Genomic DNA, 19,487 nt, shown 5'->3' with positions numbered 1-19,487 from the left:
CGTAATCACACTTCACCAACAGCAGTACCATCTTCACTATCGATGGAGGTGCTGGTGGAACACAAAGGAAAGGTACCGACGGTGTCTCGACACTGTTCTGATTTTAACTGCAAATTGGGGGTGGCACCGCTAGCTACCACGGCGATCAGGAGGTGGCGATTACACTGAGATGTTTGGGATTTAGGTTTGTTAGGTGGGAGTGTAGGGAGGGGGTACTTTAGAGAGATGAGGGCTAAGGAGTGGGGATGGGTAGGTAATTAAAGGCCTGTGTGTGTGTTAAGGAAAACAGCTTTGTTTTAGCAAAGTTTGATTTTTGGGGAGTTACCTCTTTCCCATTTTTAAATCCCAAGACTTGTCTTAAATCATTTTCTGATAGACGCTTCCGTACCCTCTTGTACCCACTTCCATCTCTTCGCATACCCGCCTTCCTCACCCATAATTTCCCTATAAATAATCCCCACTGCTTTCAACCTATTCGTAAACATTCTCTTCTTCGCGGCTTTGATCCTACCCTCTCCCTCTCTCTCTCTCCCCTTTACCCGCAAACACCTCTATAGACTCGAATCCGGCTAACCACTTAGCATCCTTTTCATTTAGCCATTTATGGACACCTTTTGCATGCTCTCTCTCTCTCTCTCTCTCTCTCTCTCTCTCTCTCTCTCTCTCTCTCTCTCTCTCTCTCTCTCTCTCTCTCTCTCTCTCTCTCTCTCTCTCTCTCTCTCTCTTCTTTCCCCTAAATTTTTTGCCTGCCATTACCTCTTCCGCTGACCCTCCCACCTCTCCCTCTCTCTCATCTCGTCGGTAACCATCACATTTCGATGTAATGGAGGGCCGTCAGCTAATGCCTCCCCCCCCCCCCCCCCCACACACACACACAGACACAGACATAAATATTGACTAAATGTTTATATATATATATATATATATATATATATATATATATATATATATATATATATATATATATATATATATATATATATATATATATATATATAGTATAGTATACTCTCGTCTAATTTGTTAACTCCCTTATTCAGGAATTCAGTAATTTTAAATTACATATTTTAGCTTTCATGTCTTAATAAAATGTAATACAAAAAGTAAGACGGTTATCATTAGTTGTTCAAGATGGTGCTATTTATCTGAAGTTCGTATTTCAGTATATTGCTTATGTTACAGTGCGCCCACTCTTAATGGCCCTTAATACACGCTCGTTAAGGAACACCTCCTACCTGTGTGACCTTTGAACAGGAATTATACGCCCTCCTGATGCGGCTTCTTTATCACAATTATGCAAATTTTACTTCCAGCTTTTATAGTGTAATTGTTTTAAACTGGAGGGCAGTGGTGGAGAGGCAGTGGTGGAGAGGCAGTGGTGGAGAGGCAGTGGTGGAGAGGCAGTGGTGGAGAGGCAGTGGTGGAGAGGTAGGCGGAGGACAGTGGTGGAGAGGCAGGCGGAGGACAGTGGTGGAGAGACAGTGGTGGAGGAGAGGCAGGCGGAGATCAGTGGTGGGGAGAGAGAGAGGCCAGTCTGTGGTGTAGCAATTATGTGTTGAGAGATGAGCAGCACAAGGCTACAAGGTTTATGTTTGCCACAACATACAAAATTCCACGTCCTAACCGAGCCAGAAACACACACACACCCAAGCAACCTACCTAACCTAACCAACCCAACTATACAAAGCGTTGATTTTTGTCAGCTGCTACTTTTCATAGCAAGATGTATTTCGTACGCTTATCATAACAAACCATAACACCTTATTAGTGGAAATAGTGATTTTGTGCAGCGTAGATGGAACTAGAGGAAAAGGGGACTGAATGAGAGACAGGGAGAGGTGATAGAGGAAAGGGGAAAGAAGGGGAAAGGGTGTAGATAAGTGTGTCGGGTTGTAAGCGAGCGTAGCAACGCTAACACCACACTCCAACACACTTACTGCGATCTTTGATCCCTCGCGACATTATTGGTAAACAGTAGCACAGCTGGAAAAGGTAATTAGCAGAGCTGCGTCCAGCGAAGCCCCTGGAAGCTGAGGCAATTTAGAGCCGCTCACGGAATGGAAACAAACGATTTAAATACCAAATGTTATCATGGAATTGGGCTGTTTGGCGGGGGAGGGAGAGAGAGAGAGGGACGGGAGAGGAAACCAAGAGAGAACGGAATGGGAGGATGAAGTAAAACTAAATGGAAGTTTAGGGAAGAGGATGGAAGGAGGGAGAGGGGAGGGAGGAGGGTGAGGGGGGGGGGAGACTTGTGAGGAGGGGTAAAGCTCCCTGTGGTAGAGGATTAGGGGATGAGGATCCTCCACTACTGTAAGTTCACCACACTACGGGGCCTCGCGGCTGAGTGGACAGCATTCGGGGGTCGTAGTCCTCAGGGGCCCGAGTTCGATTCCTGGCCGTGTCAGAAACAAATGGATAGCGTTTCTTTCACCTGATGTACCTGTTCACCTAACAGTAAATTGGTACCTGGGGGTTAAGACATCTGTTACGAGCTATGTGTGTGTATGTGTGTGTGTGTGTGTGTGTGTGTGTGTGTGTGTGTGTGTGTGTACACACACACACACTTAACCCCCAGGTGTGTGTGTGTGCGCGCGCGCGCGTAAGTGTTAGAGAGAATATATGTAGTAGACATAATGGAGATAGATCGAGAGATCGGTTAGAAAGGCGGGGTCCAAGAATTTATTTTTTTCTTTATTAAATAATATACAATATAAAGATCATATTTACATCAATTTACAAGGATAAATACTACATTTATATATAGTTTATATAATTCTCAGTAAACCAATTTTTTTATATCATCAGTATAATTTTAAAAGAAATAATTTAAAAAGGATCAGAATATAGTTATGTAAGAGGTAATAACTCGATTCTTCAGACACAAGTTGTAAAAACACGCTTATCACTGTTCAGCTGTTGCTGAGGAGGGGTTGTACGCTGAGAATATCTGAAGGGCAGTTGATGGAAGCTTGTAAAGCCCCCGTTCTAACTAAAGGATATGAGACAGACTAAGTGAGTTCATTTATCTACCTAAGTCGTGCCACTTCAAACCTCCTATGATTCATGACTATGTTACTCGAATGGTCTTGTCGTTACGGAGATAGATAAATTATTCATGAATTAACCACCACCTTTTATCAGCTTTTCCTTATTCTTTCTTATTCCTTTCCATCCGTATTATTTTTGTAATCCTCTTCATTTTTCTCTCTCCTCCCATCCTCCTGTCAACAAAATAGACATCGTTGCTGTATCCACCTGTTCCTCCTCTTCAAGTCTACTAGTCATTACCTTGACCAGCCCACTCACTAGAAAATGAAGGGACGACGACGTTTCGGTCCGTCCGGGACCATTCTCAAGTCGATTGTGAGACGGACCGAAACGTCGTCGTCCCTTCATTTTCTAGTGCGTGGATTGGTCAACATACTTCAGCCACGTTATTGTGACTCATCGCTACCTCCTCTGTCTGCCCCCTGCTTGTCTTGCTTCTGCCTCCTGCTTGTCTTGCTTCTGCCTCCTGCTTGTCTTGCTTCTGCCCCCTGCTTGTCTTGCTTCTGCCCCTGCTTGTCTTGCTTCTGCCTCCTGCTTGTCTTGCTGCTGCCTCCTGCTTGTCTTGCTTCTGCCCCCTGCTTGTCTTGCTTCAGCCCCCTGCTTGTCTTGCTTCTGCCTCCTGCTTGTCTTGCTTCTGCCCCCTGCTTGTCTTGCTTCAGCCCCCTGCTTGTCTTGCTTCTGCCCCTGCTTGTCTTGCTTCTGCCTCCTGCTTGTCTTGCTTCAGCCCCCTGCTTGTCTTGCTTCTGCCTCCTGCTTGTCTTGCTTCTGCCTCCTGCTTGTCTTGCTTCTGCCCCCTGCTTGTCTTGCTTCTGCCTCCTGCTTGTCTTGCTTCTGCCTCCTGCTTGTCTTGCTTCTGCCCCCTGCTTGTCTTGCTTCTGCCTCCTGCTTGTCTTGCTTCTGCCCCCTGCTTGTCTTGCTTCTGCCCCCTGCTTGTCTTGCTTCTGCCTCCTGCTTGTCTTGCTTCTGCCTCCTGCTTGTCTTGCTTCTGCCCCCTGCTTGTCTTGCTTCTGCCTCCTGCTTGTCTTGCTTCTGCCTCCTGCTTGTCTTGCTTCTGCCCCCTGCTTGTCTTGCTTCTGCCTCCTGCTTGTCTTGCTTCTGCCTCCTGCTTGCCTTGCTTCCCCCCTCCTGCTTGTCTTGCTTCTGCCTCCTGCTTGTCTTGCTTCTGCCTCCTGCTTGTCTTGCTTCCCCTCCTGCTTGTCTTGCTTCTGCCCCCTGCTTGTCTTGCTTCTGCCTCCTGCTTGTCTTGCTTCTGCCTCCTGCTTGCCTTGCTTCCCCCCTCCTGCTTGTCTTGCTTCTGCCTCCTGCTTGTCTTGCTTCTGCCTCCTGCTTGTCTTGCTTCCCCCCTCCTGCTTGTCTTGCTTCCCCTCCTGCTTGTCTTGCTTCTGCCTCCTGCTTGTCTTGCTTCCCCCCTCCTGCTTGTCTTGCTTCCCCTCCTGCTTGTCTTGCTTCTGCCCCCTGCTTGTCTTGCTTCTGCCTCCTGCTTGTCTTGCTTCTGCCTCCTGCTTGTCTTGCTTCCCCCCTCCTGCTTGTCTTGCTTCTGCCTCCTGCTTGTCTTGCTTCTGCCCCCTGCTTGTCTTGCTTCTGCCCCCTGCTTGTCTTGCTTCCCCTCCTGCTTGTCTTGCTTCCCCTCCTGCTTGTCTTGCTTCCCCCTCCTGCTTGCCTTGCTTCCCCCTCCTGCTTGTCTTGCTTCTGCCTCCTGCTTGTCTTGCTTCCCCTCCTGCTTGTCTTGCTTCCCCTCCTGCTTGTCTTGCTTCTGCCCCCTGCTTGTCTTGCTTCTGCCCCCTGCTTGTCTTGCTTCTGCCCCCTGCTTGTCTTGCTTCCCCTCCTGCTTGTCTTGCTTCCCCTCCTGCTTGTCTTGCTTCTGCCTCCTGCTTGTCTTGCTTCTGCCCCCTGCTTGTCTTGCTTCCCCCTCCTGCTTGTCTTGCTTCTGCCCCCTGCTTGTCTTGCTTCCCCTCCTGCTTGTCTTGCTTCTGCCTCCTGCTTGTCTTGCTTCCCCTCCTGCTTGTCTTGCTTCCCCTCCTGCTTGTCTTGCTTCTGCCTCCTGCTTGTCTTGCTTCTGCCTCCTGCTTGTCTTGCTTCTGCCTCCTGCTTGCCTTGCTTCTGCCCCCTGCTTGTCTTGCTTCTGCCTCCTGCTTGTCTTGCTTCTGCCCCCTGCTTGTCTTGCTTCTGCCCCCTGCTTGTCTTGCTTCTGCCTCCTGCTTGTCTTGCTTCTGCCTCCTGCTTGTCTTGCTTCTGCCCCCTGCTTGTCTTGCTTCCCCCTCCTGCTTGTCTTGCTTCTGCCCCCTGCTTGTCTTGCTTCCCCTCCTGCTTGTCTTGCTTCCCCTCCTGCTTGTCTTGCTTCTGCCTCCTGCTTGTCTTGCTTCTGCCTCCTGCTTGTCTTGCTTCTGCCTCCTGCTTGTCTTGCTTCTGCCCCCTGCTTGTCTTGCTTCTGCCTCCTGCTTGTCTTGCTTCTGCCCCCTGCTTGTCTTGCTTCTGCCCCCTGCTTGTCTTGCTTCTGCCTCCTGCTTGTCTTGCTTCTGCCCCCTGCTTGTCTTGCTTCCCCTCCTGCTTGTCTTGCTTCTGCCTCCTGCTTGTCTTGCTTCTGCCTCCTGCTTGTCTTGCTTCTGCCCCCTGCTTGCCTTGCTTCCCCCTCCTGCTTGCCTTGCTTCCCCCTCCTGCTTGCCTTGCTTCCCCCCTCCTGCTTGTCTTGCTTCTGCCTCCTGCTTGTCTTGCTTCTGCCTCCTGCTTGTCTTGCTTCTGCCCCCTGCTTGCCTTGCTTCCCCCTCCTGCTTGCCTTGCTTCCCCCTCCTGCTTGCCTTGCTTCCCCCCTCCTGCTTGTCTTGCTTCTGCCTCCTGCTTGTCTTGCTTCTGCCCCCTGCTTGCCTTGCTTCCCCCTCCTGCTTGCCTTGCTTCCCCCTCCTGCTTGCCTTGCTTCCCCCCTCCTGCTTGTCTTGCTTCTGCCCCCTGCTTGTCTTGCTTCTGCCTCCTGCTTGTCTTGCTTCTGCCCCCTGCTTGTCTTGCTTCTGCCTCCTGCTTGTCTTGCTTCTGCCTCCTGCTTGTCTTGCTTCTGCCCCCTGCTTGTCTTGCTTCTGCCCCCTGCTTGCCTTGCTTCCCCCTCCTGCTTGCCTTGCTTCCCCCTCCTGCTTGCCTTGCTTCCCCCCTCCTGCTTGTCTTGCTTCTGCCCCCTGCTTGTCTTGCTTCTGCCTCCTGCTTGTCTTGCTTCTGCCTCCTGCTTGTCTTGCTTCTGCCCCCTGCTTGCCTTGCTTCCCCCTCCTGCTTGCCTTGCTTCCCCCTCCTGCTTGCCTTGCTTCCCCCTCCTGCTTGCCTTGCTTCCCCCCTCCTGCTTGTCTTGCTTCCCCCTCCTGCTTGCCTTGCTTTCCCCTCCTGCTTGCCTTGCTTCCCCCTCCTGCTTGCCTTGCTTCACCCTCCTGCTTGCCTTGCTTCACCCTCCTGCTTGCCTTGCTTCCCCCCTCCTCCAACTGACCCCATCTCAAGTCACCAGTCGATTTACATCCGGTAGGGCTTTAATGGAGCCCCTTGGCGTATCCCTCCCCAACCACTTCCTTCTCCTCTTCCTCTCCCACTAGACTAATACATTCCTGTTCGTAAACATATAATCTTCTGGCACCAGGGATGATGAAGTTCGCCTTCGTCAAAAATAGCATTTTTACAATTTGTTTACAATTGCTAATTTTATTATGGCTATATTCCATCCTACGTAAACACCTTCTACCATCAACACCGTGACATATTCATGAATATACACTTGTATGGAGAACACGAGTATACTAAAATTACGTACAGTTTAACATATATAACATACATACACACATACATGAGCAAAATACGCAATGTGTATTACGGAATATACATATTACTTCCTCAACGTTGCAAGATTAGATTTCATAAGTCATCGACGTATGCTCACGAGAAAAGCGAAACTTTTCCTGGATGTATATTATATTTTTGGTTTGTTAAGCACGAAACATATTATCCGCTGTAATACATTATACCAAACACACTTAGCTCATGTAAATATTCCAGGAAACTCAATTACAGCCGTGTGGACGTTGCACACACACGGTTCTGGAGTATATCTGGAGTATATCCTGGGGAAAATATACCTAACGTCAACATAAACCTCACACAAGGCTACCTAAATCTGTCGCGTGTTACAAACATACTAATGTACTGTATTCCAGGAGTGTGTATGTTCCGTGAGGTTGTATTAATATACACGTCCCACCACGTGCTTAGTGTACTTGTTTTTGGCCGTAATATTTGTACATGATTGGTCAGGATTTATTTTTTACTATGTTCAGTCCGAATTTGTGTACTATTTGTTTTGTCTGAATTTCTGTGTTTTCATTTAGATGAGGATTTGTGTGTGTTTTAATCCGGATTTGTACGTGTTCGCGTCACTGTAGAGGCTCTACCTCACACCCTTCCTTCCTGAAGAGGCTCTACCTCACACCCTTCCCTCCTGTAGAGGCTCTACCTCACACCCTTCCTTCCTGAAGAGGCTCTACCTCACATCCTTCCCTCCTGTAGAGGCTCTACCTCACACCCTTCCTTCCTGTAGAGGCTCTACCTCACACCCTTCCTTCCTGAAGAGGCTCTACCTCACACCCTTCCTTCCTGTAGAGGCTCTACCTCACACCCTTCCCTCTAGAAGCTCTACCTCACACCCTTCCCTCTTGTAGAGGCTCTACCTCTCACCCTTCCCTCTTGTAGAGGCTCTACCCTACACCCTTCCTTCCTGAAGAGGCTCTACCTCACACCCTTCCCTCTAGAAGCTCTACCTCACACCCTTCCCTCTTGTAGAGGCTCTACCTCTCACCCTTCCCTCTTGTAGAGGCTCTACCCTACACCCTTCCTTCCTGTAGAGGCTCTACCTCACACCCTTCCCTCTAGAAGCTCTACCTCACACCCTTCCCTCTTGTAGAGGCTCTACCTCTCACCCTTCCCTCTTGTAGAGGCTCTACCTCACACCCTTCCCTCTAGAAGCTCTACCTCACACCCATCCCTCCTGTAGAGGCTCTACCTCACACCCTTCCTTCCCTCCTGTAGAGGCTCTACCTCACACCCTTCCCTCCTGTAGAGGCTCTACCTCACACCCTTTCCTCCTGTAGAGGCTCTACCTCACACCCTTCCCTCCTGTAGAGGCTCTACTTCACACCCTTCCCTCCTGTAGAGGCTCTACTTCTCACCCTCCTTTCCTCTGCCTCCTCCCCCCCCCCACCCCCCTCCACCACCTTCCAATACCCACCCTCCGAAACACATATAAACTCAGTTGATAAACGATTTTAGATGTCAAGACAAAAAAATAAAGACTAAAAGTGCGTAGTTCCTGATTACTCTTGTGTGTTGGTCCAGTGAGATGTGTGTTCTCTGTGAAAGTAAGTCAGGTTGCTGAATCTGAGAGAGAGAGACAGACAGACAGACAGACAGACAGACAGAGTGAGAGAGAAGCTGTAGGTGTAAAGAAGTAACTCGGTAACGTATATGGACCAAAGGGAGAAACAGAAATATGGAGCCAGATAAACAAAGAATACATATGCGAAGGACTTGCATGGGTGAGGGGGCGAATAGACGATAAAGTTTAAGAGTGAACTTCGATAATTTAGAGGCAAGCACAGAAAACGTTGTCAGGGCAAACTTGTGAAATATGTCAATATCTCAAGAGGGGGAGGGGGGATATCGTTCTCCAGTACGCCAGGGGGGCGACTGTTTGTTGGATCAGCTTGTATTGACTTAGGGAGAGAGAAAGTGAGAGATAAAAGAGATTCTCAAGTAAAAGGATAAAAATAAAAAGAAAAAAAATATTTCGGATTTCGTAGGCATTTGTTTATTTGTTCCATTGTTTCGCTGCGGTTGATTGAAATCTAAAGGTCACGTGCTTTTGAAATTACAAACACACACACATGTTGGCTGTTGATGCACAAATTATGAGAAAAATCAAGGCATAGACTACAGGACGACCTGGACAAACTTGTGGAATGGTCTAGAAAATGGCTACTAAAGTTCAACTCAGAAAAGTGTAAAGTAATGAAATTAGGCGAAGGGAACAGAAGGCTGCACACAATGTACCATCTGGGTGGTGATATCTTGCAAGCGTCAAATAGAGAAAGATCTGAGGGTTGATATCACACCGAACCTGTCCCCCAGAGGCCCACATCAAAAAGATATCATCAGCGGTATATGCTAGACTGGCCAACATAATAACTGCCTTTATGAACTTGTGTAAGGAATCGTTCAGAACCTTGTATACCACTTATGTAAGAAAAATCCTGGAGTATGCAGTTCCAGCCTGGAATCCATACCTAGTTAAACACAAGACAAAGTTAGAGAAGATTCAGAGGAATGCCACCAGACTAGTCCCGGAACTGAGAGGTATGAGCTACGAGGAAAGGCCAAGGGAGCTGAACCTCTCATCCCTGCAAAATAGAAGAGTAAGAGGGGACATGATAACCACCTACAAAATACTAAGGGGAATTGACAGGATGGACAAAGACAAACTCTTTAACACGGGTGGAACTCGAACAAGGGGACACACAGGTGGAAACTTAGTTCTCAGGAAAACCACAGAGACATTAGAATTTTTTTCAGTGTCAGAGTACTTATCAAGTGGAATGAATTAAGTAGTGATGTGGTGGAGGCTGACTCCATACAAAGTTTCAAATGTAGATTTGATAGATCCCAGTAGGCTCAGGAATCTATACACCAGTTGATTGACAGTTGAGAGGCGGGACCAAAGAGCCAGAGCTCAACCCCTGGAACCCCAACCAGGTGAGTACACACACACACATTATATATATATATATATGTCGTACCTAGTAGCCAGAACGCACTTTTCAGCCTACTATGCAAGGCCCGATTTGCCTAATAAGCCAAGTTTTCCTGAATTAATATATTTTCTCTAATTTTTTTCTTATGAAATGATAAAGCTACCCATTTCATTATGTATGAGGTCAATTTTTTTTTATTGGAGTTCAAATTAACGTAGATATATGACCGAACCTAACCAACCCTACCTAACCTAACCTAACCTATCTTTATAGGTTAGGTTAGGTAAGGTAGCTGAAAAAGTTAGGTTAGGTTAGGTTAGGTTAGGTTAGGTAGTCGAAAAACAATTAATTCATGAAAACTTGGCTTATTAGGCAAATCGGGCCTTGCATAGTAGGCTGAGAAGTGCGTTCTGGCTACTAGGTACGACATATATATATATATATATATATATATATATATATATATATATATATATATATATATATATATATATATATATATATATATATATAATATATATAATGTGTGTGTGTGTGTGTGCGCGTAAATCACGAAAATTAACACGTGATGAAAAAAAGTGAGTGTCAAACCACGGAGGAAGAATTAAAACAGGAATTTCCTTAAGTACTTTCGTATTTATTACTACATCTTCAGAAGGGTGAGTGAGTGACCCTTCTGAAGGGTCACTCATCCTTAGAGGTGAGTGAAGGGTCACTCACTCTTAGTATTTGGTAAGAGGTCCTTAAACTCGGCCCGTCTCGACGGTTATTGCGGGTGGTTTTGGATGCTAGGGGCACCAGGGGCCCAAATTAAGTTGCTTTAGAGGAGGTAAATTACCTCTGTTTGGACTCTTATCTTGAGGTTATCTTGAGATGATTTCGGGGCTTTTTTTTTTTAGTGTCCCCGCGGCCCGGTCCTCGACCAGGCCTCCACCCCCAGGAAGCAGCCCGTGACAGCTGACTAACACCCAGGTACCTATTTTACTGCTAGGTAACAGGGGCATAGGGTGAAAGAAACTCTACCCATTGTTTCTCGCCGGCGCCCGGGATCGAACCCGGGACCACAGGATCACAAGTCCAGTGTGCTGGTCGCTCGGCCGACCGGCTCCCACTTAGACTAATGGGTGTCAGCCTCAATAGGTTAGGAGTTTTTTCCCAATTTCAAACGCTACAGGCTCTGTGCTGGAACGAATAATAATAGGTTAGTGGAACACCCTAATGGGTAAATTTCATAACTGAAGAAGAAGAACATTGTTTTGATGAAGTTAACTAAGACAAATGAATTACAAGTATATTAAAAATTACTTTTTTCCAATAATTAAATTTAATCTATGAAATATGATTTAAAACTAGTTGATTGGTTAATTGATTTAAAGGTGGATGATTTATTTAATTGTAATATTGACTTCAGCAGTGGCAGGTGTGGACTGCAGGCTATAACTGTCAAGTTTGTCAGTAATGTACTGACATCGAGGACAGGTTTGTCACCGATATACTGACATCATTACGTGGGAGCGGCTGTCAGTAATGAAAATGGATTGTCTGGTGATTGGGTTTTCTCTCAGAACGACTAAACAAGGGAAAATTTATACGATAACCAGTCACACACACACACACACACACACACACACACACACACACACACACACACACACACACACACACACACACATACACACACACACACACATACACACACACATACACACACATAAGGGGCCTCGTGGCTGAATGGACAGCGCTCTGGAGCCTTAGGGGCCCGGGTTCGATCCCCGGCAGAGGCAGAAACAAATGGGCAGAGTATCTTTCACCCTGGTGACAAAGGTAAGAAAAGAAAAAAGGTAAAAAGGTAAAAAGATAACAAAAAATCAGGTAATGTAAATGAAAGAGCAAAAGTAAGGTAAGAAAAGAGGAAGAAGAAGAAGAATAGGATAAAGAGTATAAATAAGAAAAAAATAGAAACGTACAAATAAAATTACAAGAAAACTGCAAGAAGCCTAATGACGAAGATAAAGCGTCTAGGAACGAAAGAGATCTTAGCGGGGAAAAAGCTAAGTTAGATCACGTTTGTTAAGAAGGTTGGAGCGTTAGAGTATGCACCGTGAGAGGGAAGAGTCAACAGAAACGAAGCCAGGGCTGAGGTTCATGTTGGGCCGAGCCGATTCGACAAGACGGCTTCTGTGTAGAGTTGAGGCAGGGAAGATCATTTTAGACGTTTAGGTAACCTTGGGTCAGTAAGACTGTGAAGCACCAGTTAAAGTGACCTTGGGTCAGTAAGACTGTGAAGCACCAGTTAAAGTGACCTTGGTCAGTAAGACTGTGAAGCACCAGTTAAAGTGACCTTGGGTCAGTAAGACTGTGAAGCACCAGTTAAAGTGACCTTGGGTCAATAAGACTGTGAAGCACCAGTTAAAGTGACCTTGGGTCAGTAAGACTGTGAAGCACCAGTTAAAGTGACCTTGGGTCAGTAAGACTGTGAAGCACCAGTTAAAGTGACCTTGGGTCAGTAAGACTGTGAAGCACCAGTTAAAGTGACCTTGGGTCAATAAGACTCTGAGCATAATATGAGACATAACAAAGGGTAGACGCAGGCAAATGAAATAAAAATAATATAAAGGAAAAAATAAATAACAAGAGATAATATGGTTTACGATCAATAAGAAATGATGAGAGATATGATGACGTGTGTGGTGGGAAGGGATGGGGGAGGAGGGGGGTTAGCCATCATGAACGCATGTCCATGTAGACACGTGTGTACTCCTCGAGGTGTACATGTTGGCCAGTTCTGACACCTACACAAGAGACGCCAACTCCGGAGGCGATATGAGCGTGCGATCAAAAGGGAGAGGTAATGAGATAGTGAGGGAAACTGCTGATCTGATGAGGGGAGGGACAAGCTCGGATAATGAGTAATAAAGGGAGAAGGCATCTGACGTCACACACACACACACACAGTTTAGAGGCGAGACCAAAGAGCCAGAGCTCAACCCCCAGCAAGCACAACTTGGTGAGTACACACACAAACACACACTCTAAATCAGTAGTTTCAAAGCGGTATATGACAAAGAGTGCTGGGGAGACGGGACACCACGAGCGTAGCTCTCATCCTGTAACTACACTTAGGTAATTACACACACACACACACACACACACACACACACACACACACACACACACACACACACACACACACACAGGGGCCTCGTAGCCTGGTGGGGGGCCTCGTAGCCTGGTGGGTAGCGCGCAGGACTCGTAATTCTGTGGCGCGGGTTCGATTCCCGCACGAGGCAGAAACAAATGGGCAAAGTTTCTTTCACCCTGAATGCCTCTGTTACCTAGCAGTAAATAGGTACCTGGGAGTTAGTCAGCTGTCACGGGCTGCTTCCTGTGGTGTGTGTGTGTGTGTGGTGTGGAAAAAAAAAAAAAAGTAGTTAGTAAACAGTTGATTGACAGTTGAGAGGCGGGCCGAAAGAGCAAAGCTCAACCCCCGCAAAAACACAACTAGTAAACACACACACACACACACACACACACACACACACACACACACACACACACACACACACACACACACACACACACACACACACACACACTACTGTAACTTACCATCACAATAGCCAAAAAACCCCACATAATTCCGCCATTTCACTATCACCAACGTCTTTCCGTCACGACTATCATCACCACTATGACTGCCACCATTATCATCACCATGGTCATCACTATCACCACTACCCCAACCAACACCACCATACTACCAACACCACCACATTAATTTCCGCCAACACTACCTATACCATTACCTCTAATATCGACACCATAATTTTTCGCAATATTTTTGTTTTAATGAATCGATTCGTGCAGTTAAAGACCTTCGCACGTTCTCCAGTTCAGCAATTCCTCCAGCATTGAATGGGGCTGTTTATGTGTACCAATATTCCACCCTAGAAAGCACTAGTCTTAAAAGTATCACCTTTGGTCTGTCATCATTTGTTCGAAAGATTCTCGTTATCCAACCTGTCATTTTTCTTGCAGTTGTGACAGGCATTGTGTTGTGTGTTCTTTAAAGGAAAGGTTTCCGACACGATTATTCCCAGATCTTTTTGCTGTATAGTCGTAATGCCTTGGTGTTTTTCGCTGATAATTCCTTTCACAAATCATTATTCTTTCCTACTATTGAAAAAACAATGTATTTTTTTTCAATAGTGGAATTTGACTGCGTATTATATGTGGTTTCAGTTTGACATCATCGTTTTCTGGAGCTGCGACTTATCTCCATTAAACATCATGATATTTTATGTGGTCATTTGAAAGACCTGATTAACATCAGTTTGGAGGTTTGCTGTGTCCTGTATACTGCGTACTCTTATGAAAATCTTCGTGTTCTCTGCACAAGATGATACGGTACTATAGCGTGTCCGATATTAGGGTTAAACAAAGTATCGGATCAAGCTCAGTCACCCTGGAGGGACTTGAGCTTTTCATGGTAGATGATCCGGATTTTACTTTGCTAATTATTACACTGCTGGTTCTGTTCGTTCGAAAATTAAAGATCCATCTCCTACTTAGTCAGTAATTCCTTTTTGCGTGCAATGTGTGTGTGACTAAACCTTTTTTGTGTGTGTGAGACCAGACCTTGGTTACATTTGTTGAAAACTTTTACGAAGTGTGTATTACATCAGCGTTTTGGTTGTCTTCCACGGCATCCAAAGTCATGCCATAGTGATCTAGCAGTTGAGAGAGGCAGAGGGAATATAACCCCTGATGTCCAGGGTTATGTTGATGCTGTGATGCCATATGTTTTGTGATCTTCTTAGCACTCTTTCAAAGATTTTTATGCGTGATGTTAGTGCTATTGGTATGTATTTTTGGGCGTCTGTTTTGGCTACATTCTCTGTGAAGAGGCACTATTTACGCTGTTTTATGTCTGGGGATAATACCAGTATGTAGGCACCGTCTCTCAGAGATGTTTAGGGCCTGTGATAGTGATAACTATTATTTACATAAATCACAGCGCAATTTCAGCAGTATATCAACGTCACAGGAATACAAACGATTCCAGATAACATCACAATATGGCACCACAGTATGGGAACCACCATCACCACCGCGTGGGTGGGTCAGGGCCGCCGGGTGGGCGGCTGGGTGGGTGGGTGGGTGGCAGGCCTGAGCTAAACCACCAACACAGCGACTGAGCACCACAGTCGAGCGGTGCCAACCCTCCCGCGCGGGCCCTGCCATTGGCACTCTTCCTCTCACCACCACTCCTCCTCCTCCTCCTCCTCCACCATCTCCTCCAACGTCGGAGGGGAGAGCCTCACCTGGCGTTCAGGTGAACCCAAGGGAACCATCGAGGCCCCGCTGGTCCAGTCGTGTGGAGGAGTGAGAGTGTTACTCACGGATCCTTGAGTAAGAGAACCCGTGCACCTCAGGTGACTTAAAGGGTCGGATTTTTGTAGACTCGCGAGCGCCGAGAAGGTGAAGAGGTGTGGGCTACGCTGGATCATTGAGAGCAGTGGTGAACGCAGCCTGCGGCCTTCGGGTAGTACACAGCGAACCTCCTGCCCCTCTGTGTGGGTCACAAAGTGAACGCAAATACATCTTTAGGTCGTAGTGAGGGCCGAAGCCGCCATGGCTGGTCTGCCTAGCTGCCGCTGCGTGGTGGCTAGTGCGACGTGCTGAACGCATCGACGTGAACACATTGCGGTGTGCGCATTGCGGTGTGCGCATTGTGTGGGGGGCTCGCAGTGCGCCCTCTGGAGCCATGAGATTATCGGTGTCTTTGTAACAAGCAAGATAACGAGTGCGCGCGGCGCGTCAATGTGTAGAAATACAAAGACAAACAGACGCGTCTGTATATATATATATATATCATAAAAGTTTTTCTAGAGATAATATGACTGAATTGAACAAGCATTTATATATATTTTCTGTATATAATATATAGAAATATATATGTATGTATGTATATGTATATAAGCAGTGTAAAACAAAGGTTGAATTTTCATTTTTAAAATCAACAGAATATTTTCAATCGCAGGACATGTGAATTTACCGTTTATTACCGGCTCTCAAAGGAAGCTTTTTGTGCAGATAATTTTTCAACCATTGGCTGCATAAGTATTTTGTATATATGTGAAGCCTCATTTGCAGACACTTGGCAGTAAGTGGATATAATTTACTCGACCGTTTGCGTTGTTGCATTTACACGTGCCTAGCAAACCTGGCCTGTCTGTCTTTCTTCACTACTAAATGGAAGAGACTTACGATAATTATTTCATTAACAAAAGCGTCAGACACCAACTGTGATCCTTCTGTGATAGATATATGTTGTACCACTTTCATAAAAAGTTACGTTAACACACACTGATGACAATCTTTCACTCTCAGGGCCTTATAAGAGCTTCTCATATCTGTGTGTGTGTGTGTGTGTGTGAAGAACAAGACTTAGGTGTTGTCATGGGCGCGTAAGCAAGTGGTGGCCGCTTAATGAAGCATCTTCAGTCACATCAGGTCCGTATCTCTCGGAGAAACCAACAGCTATCAATTTTAAAGTGTCATAACATGAAGTGTTATAACACTGCCAAATAACTGCTCGTGCCAAAGATGCTGCACGGAGAAGGGAGCTGAAGAGAAGAGGACCAGCCTGTGTCAGGCTCACCGTCAGGAACTAGCTATTAAGGATGTATTGAGGGACCATTGTAGACCACCGCAGCTGTTCAAGTCTTCTACACTACTCACAAGCAGTAAATTACTTTTCTATAGCTCCAAGATATCCTGGATACACGTCTGAGCGAGAAATACAAGCGTGATGTGGGTCAGACCTCGCAGCAATAAATCACTGATTATATCCGAGATCAATTTACCAAAGTTCTCAAGGCAAATGTAAGAACCTTTATCTCAGATTTACGACGACGGAAAATAGTAACGCCCGTAAAGCATCAGTTCCGTCGTGAATCTCATCTACTCCAAATTTTCAGAATTTCTGACAATATTGGAAACAAAACTTTCTGGGAAGCAAGCTCATCCTTGAAGCTATTCCGAGTTTACTTGAGGCAGTGGTAGATGATCTAAGGAGTAGATGATGCTGGGGTAGATGATCATCAGGAGTAGATGATGCTAGGAACTTCATTTGATACATGAACTGTCACCGTGAGATAATTGTATGTTCTCAGGATAATTCTGCTCTATTTCCAATGTTGGAAAACATATATCACAGCTAATTGATAATATAAAATCAAGATTAGAAATTTCCCTGTTAAGTCCTAAACCTTCGTCATAATATAATCAGAGTCTGTATATTTTGTCACTTGTAATACACACACACGACAACCGCACTCGTTACTTGCTCACGAACGACCCACATACGTAAATGGACAACATAGCTATCCTCTTATGCTAATAAACTACCATGCCAAAGTCCAGTCCGGTTGATCGACGGTTATATCGGCCGTTCTGATCTAGTCAATCCGCGCTTCTCAAACAGTTGTGTAGGCTCAAACGTCGGAAAGTATTAAATAATATCAATCGAGAATTTTCGTATGCCTCCGTCGTCAAGAGAATAGCTTTTTCAAGACCCATCATGCCTTCAAAGACCTTCATCTACAACAAATCCGAAAACTCTTCAATGTCTTCCTGAAACGTCTACGAAGTCATCAGATTCATTCAGGGTCTTAAAGCCTACACGTTGTTAATCCTCTCGCAATTCGTGAGATTTCACGGCTTCACATTACGGGTCAAAAGTCCTTGGGACTCTAAAAGGACCTTAATAAAAGGCACTTGAGAGCCTCTGAAAGGTCCTCGAGATCCTCTTAAAGTCCCCTAAAAGATACAAGTTGGAAGGGGTGCCCGACACAGCCTGCGAACGACGCCAGCCACTCACACACGTACTCAAGTCTTGGGGTCCTGGTGGACGAGGCTGAACTTTTCGCGGAGAGAGTCAAAAAGGGTAAATATGAGACCTCATTGTCACCTTGTGTAGGTTTGAATCATTTTTATGAAGCCGGGAAAAGAAAAAAGAATTATATCCATATATCTTACTACTATCCTTTTTAATTTTAAATCATAATTTACATTTTTGAGTTGTGAATTTATAGTTTCAAATCAAAAATATATATGAACGAAAATATTTACTTGATTCAGTATGTTTTGACTTATCCTAAAATATCAACCGTATTAATGTTTGTTTTTCACATAAGTTTTTTTTTTCACTTGGATAAGAGTAAGAACTAAGGAGTGCCACCAAATAGAAGATAATCTGACCAATGAAGAATTGTCTTAATGTTTCCAACATTAACGGGAGATAATAACTGTACTGCCCCCAACACTAAACTATCATGTAAAGCCATTATACATTTTTATAACCATTCGATTTTTATTCACGTATGGATTTTGCAATTTAACTAAGATAGGCATTAATTATCTTGCCATCACAAGTATGATGATATATAATTTTTTTGTTTTCCAATTATTTTTTATGCGAAGCAAAGCCAAAAATGCTGCTTCAACAAGAAGTATTTTTCCCCCGTATTTTGTTATGATGGTTTAGTTTTTTACGTATTTATGGCTTTAAATTCGCTGTTTTATTGCGGACAAACATGTTTGCTTTAGTCACATGTGTTGTATATCAATGTATTTGTTGGTAGAAACATTAGTCTTAAAATTAATTGGTGATGTGACTGATTCTCTTCAGTAAGGCTCTCATGTCCAATTATTTGAGTGATTCTATCCCCTACATTGTGTATGTATGTATGTATGTATATATATATATATATATATATATATATATATATATATATGTATATATATATATATATATATATATATATATATATATATAAATATATATATATATATATATATATATATATATATATATATATATATATATATATATATATATATATATATCTACACCTTATTATTCTCTTGAACATCTTATTACACCCTAGAACACCTTATTGCACACCTGATGCTCCTTATTATCATGCTGCAGAGATTCACACCAGATGTGCAATCAACGTTGATGTACTCAAACAGTTGTTTTAAGAGTGTATTCACTGTTTGATTATCGCTTCTTCTCATGCATTTCCTTGTATGCAACACTGATGTATGACATCTCTCTCACACACACACACACACACACACACACACACACACACACACACACACACACACACACACACACACACACACACACACACACACACACACTTGTCTCATTAATCAACGCCATCTATATTTGTGTTTTGCGGTAAAATTAAAGCTATAGGCTGAGCTTGCAAAGTCAAAGAAAATGGATAGTGGTTGGACTTTCATACGACCTCATTGAATAAGGAGGGTGACAGGGCTTTTTCGCGACCTTTTCAGTAAATAAGGAGTGGTAAAGTTTTCTCTGAACCTACTCTAAGAACAGGTTTAAAGTTTACTCTAAGAACAGGAAGAGATCACAGTCTCAATAACATGGTTCAAAATTAGACACCCAGTCCCACACATGAAAAAATAATGGAGGTGACGGCGTGTCGGTTCATCCTACACCATTATCAAATCATGTAAAAAAACAGTGGTAGAGAAAGTCTATATATAAGGTGTAAGGCCAGAAGGTAAGAAGTATACCATAGGAGTTAACATAATTGACTGCATAATGCCTAATGGCGAAGAGAAGGA

At 44.7% G+C, this 19,487-nt stretch overlaps 1 protein-coding gene across 6 annotated transcripts in view; it reads left to right on the top strand.

Annotated features, from left to right (window-relative positions):
- The window catches only part of LOC123766297 (mechanosensory protein 2), a 563,765-nt gene that overhangs the window by 276,732 nt on the left and 267,546 nt on the right, over positions 1 to 19,487 (top strand). Inside the window, exon 1 of one of the 6 annotated variants that reach the window (XM_069321165.1) lies at positions 15,844 to 17,769. The exons of the other annotated variants lie outside the window; for them this stretch is intronic. The gene's annotated coding sequence lies outside the window, so the exon portion shown is untranslated. Of the gene's footprint in view, positions 1 to 15,843; positions 17,770 to 19,487 lie in introns of those variants that run through there. 6 annotated transcript variants of the gene reach the window in all.

Source organism: Procambarus clarkii, chromosome 9, assembly GCF_040958095.1.
Source record: "Procambarus clarkii isolate CNS0578487 chromosome 9, FALCON_Pclarkii_2.0, whole genome shotgun sequence".
Taxonomy (NCBI): domain Eukaryota; kingdom Metazoa; phylum Arthropoda; class Malacostraca; order Decapoda; family Cambaridae; genus Procambarus; species Procambarus clarkii.
This window is presented reverse-complemented; position numbering and strand designations above follow the sequence as displayed.